This window comes from Mesoplodon mirus (genome assembly GCF_964341445.2).
Source record: "Mesoplodon mirus genome assembly, chromosome: 5".
NCBI lineage: Eukaryota > Metazoa > Chordata > Mammalia > Artiodactyla > Ziphiidae > Mesoplodon > Mesoplodon mirus.
In genome coordinates, this window is record NC_138980.1 from 136627881 (window position 1) to 136636773 (window position 8893).

Consider the following 8893-nt stretch of genomic DNA (forward strand, 5'->3'; position numbering starts at 1 on the left):
ACCAGGGAAGCCCCTTTCCTTTCTTCTTGATTTTCTTGTGGTAAGAGCACTTAAGATCTACTCTTTTAGCAAATATCAAGTATATAATACAGTATTGTTAACTACAGTTACCACACAGTACATTAGATATTCAGAACTTATTCATCTTGCATAACTGAAACTTTGTGCCTTTTGACCAATATCTCCCCATTTTCCCCTCCCACCCAGCCCCAGGCAACCACCATTCTGCTCTCTGCTTCCATGAGTTTGACTACTTTAGATACCTCATATCGGCGAATCATGCAGTATTTGTCTTTCTGAGCCTGGCTTATTTCACTTAGTGTAATGTCTTCCAGGCTCATTCACGTTGTCACTAATTTTTTCAAACGTGTCCTCATAGGGGATATGTTTTTATGGCTGTACATAACCAGCTGGCAAACATATGTATGACACAATTTTTAATAATCGAAGATAATCTGGGATAATATGGATAAAGACACGGGCTATATTGATAAATAACTTTTTACTCTGATCCCTGAGGTAAGAAAATGGGGCAGAGTATTACCATGGCTTATAAATAGCCAGATGGTGGGATTCTTCAAAACTGTAAGAGCTACATTTCAAATCTTTACCCCTAATTATTTGGTAATTGACTAACATATTGACCCTTCAGTTTCTCCTTTCCTTGTTTTACAAATGGAAAAGGTTGTTAGAATAAGGCAGAAATGTGTGGTTTATGGGTTTAGAGGCAGTGGAGGAAAGACGGGCCAGTGCATCTGTCTAATTAGGGAAGTCTTCAAGAAGAAGAGCGCCAAGACAAGCCTGTAATGATTTGGTTGTTAAGACATCACATTTTTTACTTTTTTACAGCGTTTACAATGTGAAACTTTCAATGCTTAGTTGATTGTACCTTGCATGTACTGTGGAAAGTAAACACGTTTATTCTGGTTTAAGTACAGAATTGGGAAGGAGAAACGACTTCATTATTTTCATTGTTTTGTTTTTTCCTTCTAATTCTTCTTTTCAAATATATTATTTTTCCAAGTCTAATTTAAAAGATAGTATAAGCTAAAAGTAGAAAATGTGGAAAATACAAAAAGTACAATTGGAAAATGAAAAATCTACTTATATCCCCTCCACCCAAAGAAGTCCACTGTTAACATTTTGTTATAAATGTCAGGTAACTATCGACAAATAATGCTACTTAACAAAACAACCTCAAAATCTCAGTGGTTTACAACAACAAATATTTATTTTTCCACTCATGGGTCTGTGGGTTGGTTGGGTTGATTTTGCCTGAACTCAGGTTTGGCTCTAAGCAACAGGTCTGGGGTAAGTCCATGTCATGTGAGTTATTTTGGGCCCCAGCTTAAGAAAAAGAACTACAATTTTCCAGTGAAGTGGTATGAAGTGGGTATAAGCTGCCCTGGGAAAGAGTGGGTGGGGCTATAGATGAAACAGCATTGGCCATAAGTTGCTAATTATTGAAATTGTGGGTTTGCTATACTATTCTCTCCACTCATTCATATGTTTAAAATTTTACATAATAAAGAGTTAAATTTGTATCCAAATACTGCTTTTACTACTAGAAAATTCTTTTGATAACAATCCCTTAATATTTGTATATATATTATTATTATTATTTTATTTGTTAGCAAATACTGTGGATTCAGTGTCTAACCTGTGATTGTGTAATGGTCATGAGCTCGTCTTAAGATCCTTCCAAAGGTCCATCAATTTTTATTGAAGCTCCTGACTTGTTATCTTTGTTTGATTCACTGTGTGTTCAGTAATAGATGCAGACAAAACTGGAAACTGTTTTAATAATGGGTATACCAGGATCACCACTGCCACTGCCCGCCTGCCCCCACCCGCCCCCGCCCTAGCCAGAAATAATCACATCCAAAGTAATTCTACAGTTTGTTTCTTCATAGACCATCTGTCATCCTATGTATTTACCCAGGGTTTATCAGCACTATAACCAGCCGTTCCATTCTTCTGTTAAACCCCAAGAGGACTCCAAGGGACTGAGCAGAAAGGCTCTCTACCTCGACCCCAGCCAGCTCTGTCCACCACTGCATTTAAGAAAGTAAGTCCTCAATGAGGGGCTAGCTCATCATAGTCTAGTCTAGACTGAGGTCTAGGAAGCTCACAGCCCCTAGGACAAAATCTTTTTCCCACATGGGGAAAGAGGATGACAAGACATCCTCTTTGTCATCAAACATTATTGCAAAATCCCTACAGACATAGGGAGGGAATTTCCACTGATGGGAGACTCAGCCATAAGATCAAGAGTGATCTATCTCCACAGCCCTACCAGGATTTTCACCCATAAGAATAATCTATCTGTGGAATGAGGACAGCATTCCTAGAAAGTGACTGCTGGCTGAATAGTCCAAGTTCCTTGATTTTTAAGTACCTGTAACACCACTAATTCTTCTACTAGACACAGGTGAATTAATAGTCTTAACCAGTAGCTGAAATTTCTTTCTTTGTAGTGCTAGTAATTTAACTATTTGGTTTGGTTATCTACTGTTGCACAACAAATGATCCCAAAGACATTGAAAGATAAACTACCACAGGTTCTGTGGATCAGGAATTTAGACAGGACATAGCATATATTGCTCATCATCTCTCTTCCATGACTGAGGCCTTTTGTTCTGAAGATTCAAAAGGCTGGGAATGCCTTGAAAGGCTGAGGGCTGAAATCATCTGGAGGCTTCTTTTTTTTTTTTTTTTGTGGTACGCGGGCCTCTCACTGCTGTGGCCTCTCCCGTTGCGGAGCACAGGCTATGGACGCACAGGCTCAGCGGCCATGGCCCACGGGCCCAGCCGCTCTGCGGCATGCGGGATCCTCCCGGACCGGGGCACGAACCCGTGTCCCCTGCATTGGCAGGCGGACCCTCAACCACTGCGCCACCAGGGAAGCCCCATCTGGAGGCTTCTTTACTCACATGTGAGGCACCTGGGCTGAGATGACTCCAAGGCTGGGCTCAGCTGGGCTATCAACCCGTGCCAACACTTGGCCTCTCCCAAGCTTGGCTTTTCACAGCACGGCGGCTGGGTTTGTAGAGTGAGGACCCAGTGAAGAAACTTCTGTAGAGTGAATGGTCCAAGAAAACTGGGGGGAATCTGCATAGCCTTTCAGGACCCAACTCCAGAAATCCCATGGCATCATTTCTGTCATACTCTATTAGCTGAAACAGTCATAAGCCCACTGGATTCATTCCGGAGACAGAGCGGCCGCCTCTTGACAGGAGGTGTTTCCAAGCATTTTGGGGCCTGTTTTAAAACCACTACATAACTTCAGATTCCAGTGGGAGCTGCTGCGCCTTCAGAGTTCCCCAGGTGAGCTACTTTGCTATCGGCATAATAACTGAATGAGCGCAGGGTAAACTATTGTCTGGCCTTGCAGTCTGGACAAAGTGCTTTAATATCCTTGCTTTTCCAAAATTCTTTCCCAGCATTCTTATCTCTAAAACAAAATGTGTAGTTTGACCACCTCATTTGTGTTTTTAGAGCTTTTTTAACGGCTCGATTCTCTTCTGTATTTTCTGTGGAGCATTCCAAATATATCATTTGTTTTGGTGTTAGGGAAGGAAATGTTTCCTCTGGTTGTCTAGCCTCCGTTTTTTTGTATCCAGTGGATAAACCGGTTGGGGTTATAGTCGGTGCAGGGCAGAGCAGAGCAGAGTGTTTTTGACACCCCTCCAGCTGTAGTAGCTGCAGGAGGCCCCTTCAACGGTGTCCTCACCAGGTGGAAGTAGCCAGTGAACTAGGCAGGCTCCTACCCTTGTCTCCCCAGTACCAGATACCAACCGTTTTACATAATATTGGCTACTTCTGTTTCGTCCCTGGCAACCTTCCCATGCCTGTCCTTTGCTCACTCTTCTATTAATTAATCTCTTTGCATTTCTTTAAACAAAGGCTCTTTTTATGTTTACATAGCAAACTTATGCTTTCTCGTTTTAAAATGGAACATTTAAAAACAGTTTTGTTTTTACTTTTTTCTTTCATTTATATTTTTCTGTATCTCTAATTTCCACAATAAACATGTATACTTTAAAAATAAACACACACTCAGTAGGATGGCCAGTATGTAGAAAAAAAACCCAAACAGGAACCAATAAAGATCGGTAAATTGGAGAAATTGAAATGCTTTTGCAGTTTCAATGGAGAGAAGTTTGGTATAATAGTTCCTCAAAAAATTAAAAATAGAATTACCATGTAATCCAGCAATTCCACCTTTGGGTATATATACAAAAGAACTGAAAGCAGGGACTCAAAGAGGTATTTGTACACCCATGTTCATAGCATTCTTTACATTAGCCAAAAGGTGGGAGCCACTCAAGTGTCCATCGATGGATAAATGGGTACAGAGTTTCAGTTTCACAAGGTGAAAATAGCTCTGGAGATTGGTTCCACAACAACGTGAATGTACTTAACACTACTTGAACTGTACACTTGAAAATGGTTAAGATGGTAACTTTTATGTTACTCCTTTCTCTTTGCATTTACTATGTCAATCAGATTTGGTGTCAGTTCTGCTAGCATTGTAAAAGGAGTTGGAAAACTTAAAAAAAAAATTTTTTTAGAGCACTCCCACATGCCTCACAGATTGTATGTGGCTTTAAGGAATCATTCAGATTATTCTCTGGACTCCCTTCCTCCCAGCTATCACTGCTAAAATTTTCCACCTCTCCAGGGCTGAGACAGACCAGGTTTTCAGTGGTGCCACATCTTAGGAGAGCAAAAGGGCAGATCCTTCGGAGTAAGGGAAGGGTGAAGGTCAGCCCTGTGCTCAGACTCTTCCCTCCCTTAACCTCTCACCTATCCCTTCCTCCTCTCTGCAAAAGATCCAAGCAAAATTCCAGCTCTTATCCATCTCTTTCTCTTCCTCCAGAGACCTCCACCCTGCCTTTGAAGGCTTTTGGAGCATGTTTGTTTATTGGCTTTGTGTACCTATGTGTTCCTAAACTCTCACCATTATCAACTCCAATCTCACTTCTGTGCCCTCAGGGTCCTATGGAGTGAGCATCTGCCCAGCCTGCCAGCTACCCCATAGTCCCTTACCCTAGCTTATGACAATAAAGACCTCAGCATTTTTTTTGTTTCTCAGATATTCCAATTTCCTCTCTTTACCTCAGAACCTGCTAGACTCACTACTCCCATACCCTCTGCCACCAGCACTACTACCCCCAACACACACACACACACACACACACACACACACATGCCTTTTTCCCTTGAATTGAGTAACTCCTATCCACTTTTCAGATCCTAGATCTCAGTTCCTATTTATTTATTTATTTATCGGCCATGCCACGCAGCATGCAGGATCTTAGTTCCCCGACCAGGGATCGAACCTGGGTCCTCTGCAGTGGAAGTGCAGAGTCTTAACCACTGGAGCACCAGGGAAGTCCCTCTAAGTTCCTATTTTAAAGGAACCCTTCCCAACCCAGAATATGCCAGACTCCTTGATGTATGCCTAGAACTCAGTGTGCCTATTTTTAGAGACTTACAGTGTTTGTAGTTAAATATTTATATGATCATTTGATTCATATTTGCCTTCTCCACTAGACTGTAAGCACAGGAAGGCCATGACTGTGTGTGTCTTGCTTCAAATTTTATCCCGGGTGCTTAGCACAGTGTAAGCATTCAAAAAATATTTGTTGAATCAATATAGAACTGTAAAGATAAGTTGTGAGCCTATTCTATATTACACTGGGTCAGGTATTGAAGGGTAAAGGGTTTAATACATAACACCTTATTTTTCACCTGCCCGAGTTTGGAACAAACTTGGAGATAGATGTAGGAGTCAGACAGATAAAGATAAAACAAAACAAAACTTTGTATCAAAGAGAAATGGCATAAATAGCATTTCCAGTTAAAAGGAATGGGAACTTCTTGGAGAAATGGCTGCTTCCAGGTCTGGAGAAGGAAATATATTATATGAGCTTAAAATATCTTGTAGCAGAAATAAAGACCCTATTTAAAAACTAATGGGGATATATGGAAACAACACAAGAGGTGGTTTCAAAAAGACAAGTGACAGAAATGGATCATAATTTGATAAATAAACAAGGAATCCCTGAGTCCATAATCATACTCAAAATGTGAGGGGAAGGGAGGAAAGCTATTTTTTATAAAAGAACTCCAGTTTAAAATGTAGAAGGAGGCCCGCCTCCCGCAGCGGAAGATGCGGCCGAGGAGGAGGCGGCGGCGGCGTGCTCCCGCGGTCCGAAGCGGCGGCAGGCTGCCACGGGCCGGCGGCGCGATGAGCTGGGCTGCCGCCCCCGGCTCGGGGCGCGGGGCAGGGCGGGGCGGCCCACGCTTCTCCTCGGCGGCGGCGGCGGTGGCCATGCGCAGGACTGGGCGGCCGGGGCCGCCTCCCGTGGACCCGCGGCCTGAGGGCCCCGCCGCCGCCGCCCCTGCCCCGAGGCCGCCGGCGCTGCCTCCCGCGTTCGCGGGGCCCAGCGTGAGCCTCTACCTGAGCGAGGACGAGGTGCGCCGGCTCATCGGTCTTGTTGCAGAACTTTATTACGTGAGAAATGATCTTATTAGTCACCACGCCCTATCCTTTAACCTGTTAGTACCCAGCGAGAGAAATTTCCTGCACTTCACTTGGCATGCAAAGTCCAAGGTTGACTATAAGCTGGGATTCCAAGTTGGCTATGGTCATGCCCCAGGTCGACATTTCTGCTCAGCGGGAAGTTCCACGCACTTTATCAGTGCTTCGGGTCGAGCTTTCCTGTACTGGCAAAGTAGATTCTGAGGTTATGATTACTAATGCAGCTCAATTCGACAGTAAATTCTTCAAAAAACTTTACAGTCTTAAATTTTAAACGAAGGAAAATGTGCTACAAAAAACTTGAAAAAGTAAAAACGTCAGCCTTGGACAAAAACACTAGCAGAACTATTTATGATCCTGTACATTCAGCTCCAACCACTTCTACGCGTGTGTTTATATCAGCGTAGGGGTTTGCTGTGCAGTAATATTTCTTGTAGCAATAATATTAGCTGTTTAGCACCTTCATAGTATGAAAAGGATTGAACTGGATGACAGCCTCAGTGCCAGCAGTAGTTCCCAAGGGCTGTCTCAGCCATCTAACCAGACGACTCTATCTGAGAGCCGACACACCCAACAATGCAACTCCTATCACCAGCTCCTCGGGTTATCCCACCTTGCAGATAGAGAAGAATGACCTGAGAAGTGTCACTCTTTTGGAGGCCAGAGCTAAGGTGAAGGATATCGCAATATCCAGGGAGAGGATAACTCTAAAAGATGTACTCCAAGAAGGTACTTTTGGGCGTGTTTTCCATGGGATTTTAGGAGATGAAAAAGATCCAAATAAGGAAAAACAAGCATTTGTAAAAACAGTTGAAGATCAAGCTTCTGAAATTCAGGTGACAATGATGCTCACTGAAAGTTGTAAGCTACGAGGTCTTCATCACAGAAATCTTCTTCCTATTACCCATGTCTGTATAGAAGGAGAAAAGCTCATGGTGATATTGCCTTTCATGAATTGGGGGAATCTTAAATTGTTTTTATGGCAGTGCAAATTAGTAGAGGCCAATAATCCACAGGCAACTTCTCAACAAGACCTGGTCCACATGGCTATTCAGATTGCCTGTGGAATGAGCTATCTGGCCAGAAGGGAAGTCATCCACAAAGACCTGGCTGCTAGGAACTGTGTCACTGATGACACACTTCAAGTTAAGATCACAGACAGTGCCCTCTCCAGAGACTTGTTCCCTATGGACTATCATTGTCTGGGGGACAACGAAAACAGGCCAGTTCGGTGGATGGCTCTTGAAAGTCTGGTTAATAATGAGTTCTCCAGTGCTAGTGATGTGTGGGCCTTTGGAGTGATGCTGTGGGAGCTCATGACCCTGGGCCAAACGCCCTACGTGGACATCGACCCGTTTGAGGTGGCCGCGTACCTGAAAGATGGTTACCGAATAGCCCAGCTGATCAACTGTCCTGATGAACTATTTGCTATGATGGCTTGTGGCTGGGGCTTAGATCCGGAGGAGAGGCCCAAGTTCCAGCAGCTGGTCCAGTGTCTCACAGAGTTCCATGCAGCCCTGGGGGCCTACGTCTGACTCCTCGCACAGTCCCCCAGCGTCAGGAGGAAGGAGCCTGCCAGGGCTCACTTGCAGCCAGTCACGCATGCCGCATACGCCACGCAGCACCGCGGAAGCACATTTGTCTTCCAGAACACCGTGCTTTAGGAATGCTTTAGAATCGGAACTATCTAAGGCAGACTTAATGATGTCAAATATTTTCTAGATATCACTTTCGTTAGGTTGAACTGAAAATGTTTTTGTAACTTTTTTGGCCAAAAATTTTTTTAAACATAGTTAACTTTGGACTAGAGGTACATTCTTACAAAATAAATAAACAGTTTTTTAAAAAAAATGTAGAAGGAATGATAGAATTAGAAAATCACTATTTGCAAACACCACTATTGCAAATCACTATTTGCAATCAGTAATAACTGATTATGCATGGATGCTAAAACCATGGGTATAAGTTTGTTGGGGAACAGGATATTCGTATGGGCTCACAGTATCACCCAACAGGTTACTTACTAAGTATAAAGGGAAAAGATACCTTTAAAATGAAGAGATCTGGTGGGCACCACATTAACCAAAGTGATTAAATCCAGCATTGGAGATACTGGAACAAACTGACATTGTGTTCTTACTGATGTGATGCAGTTGGAAGCATACGACATCACAAACCTGGTACTCGTGCTAAATATTTAACATGAATTAATCATAAGGAAGCATCATTATGGTGTATTTTATGACACAGATATTCTGACCTTTTCAAACTTGTCAGTGTCTTCTGAAAAGGAGGGAGATTATTCTATAGATTATGGATAGTAAAGAGACAAGACCATTAAAT

At 42.9% G+C, this 8893-nt stretch overlaps 1 pseudogene across 1 annotated transcript; it reads left to right on the forward strand.

Annotated features, from left to right (window-relative positions):
* Positions 1 to 6653: 6653 nt before the first annotated feature.
* LOC309804238 (tyrosine-protein kinase RYK-like) lies at positions 6654 to 8272 on the forward strand (annotated as a pseudogene). The gene has a single exon. The product of its transcript is annotated as a tyrosine-protein kinase RYK-like (transcript).
* The last annotated feature ends 621 nt before the right edge of the window (positions 8273 to 8893 follow it).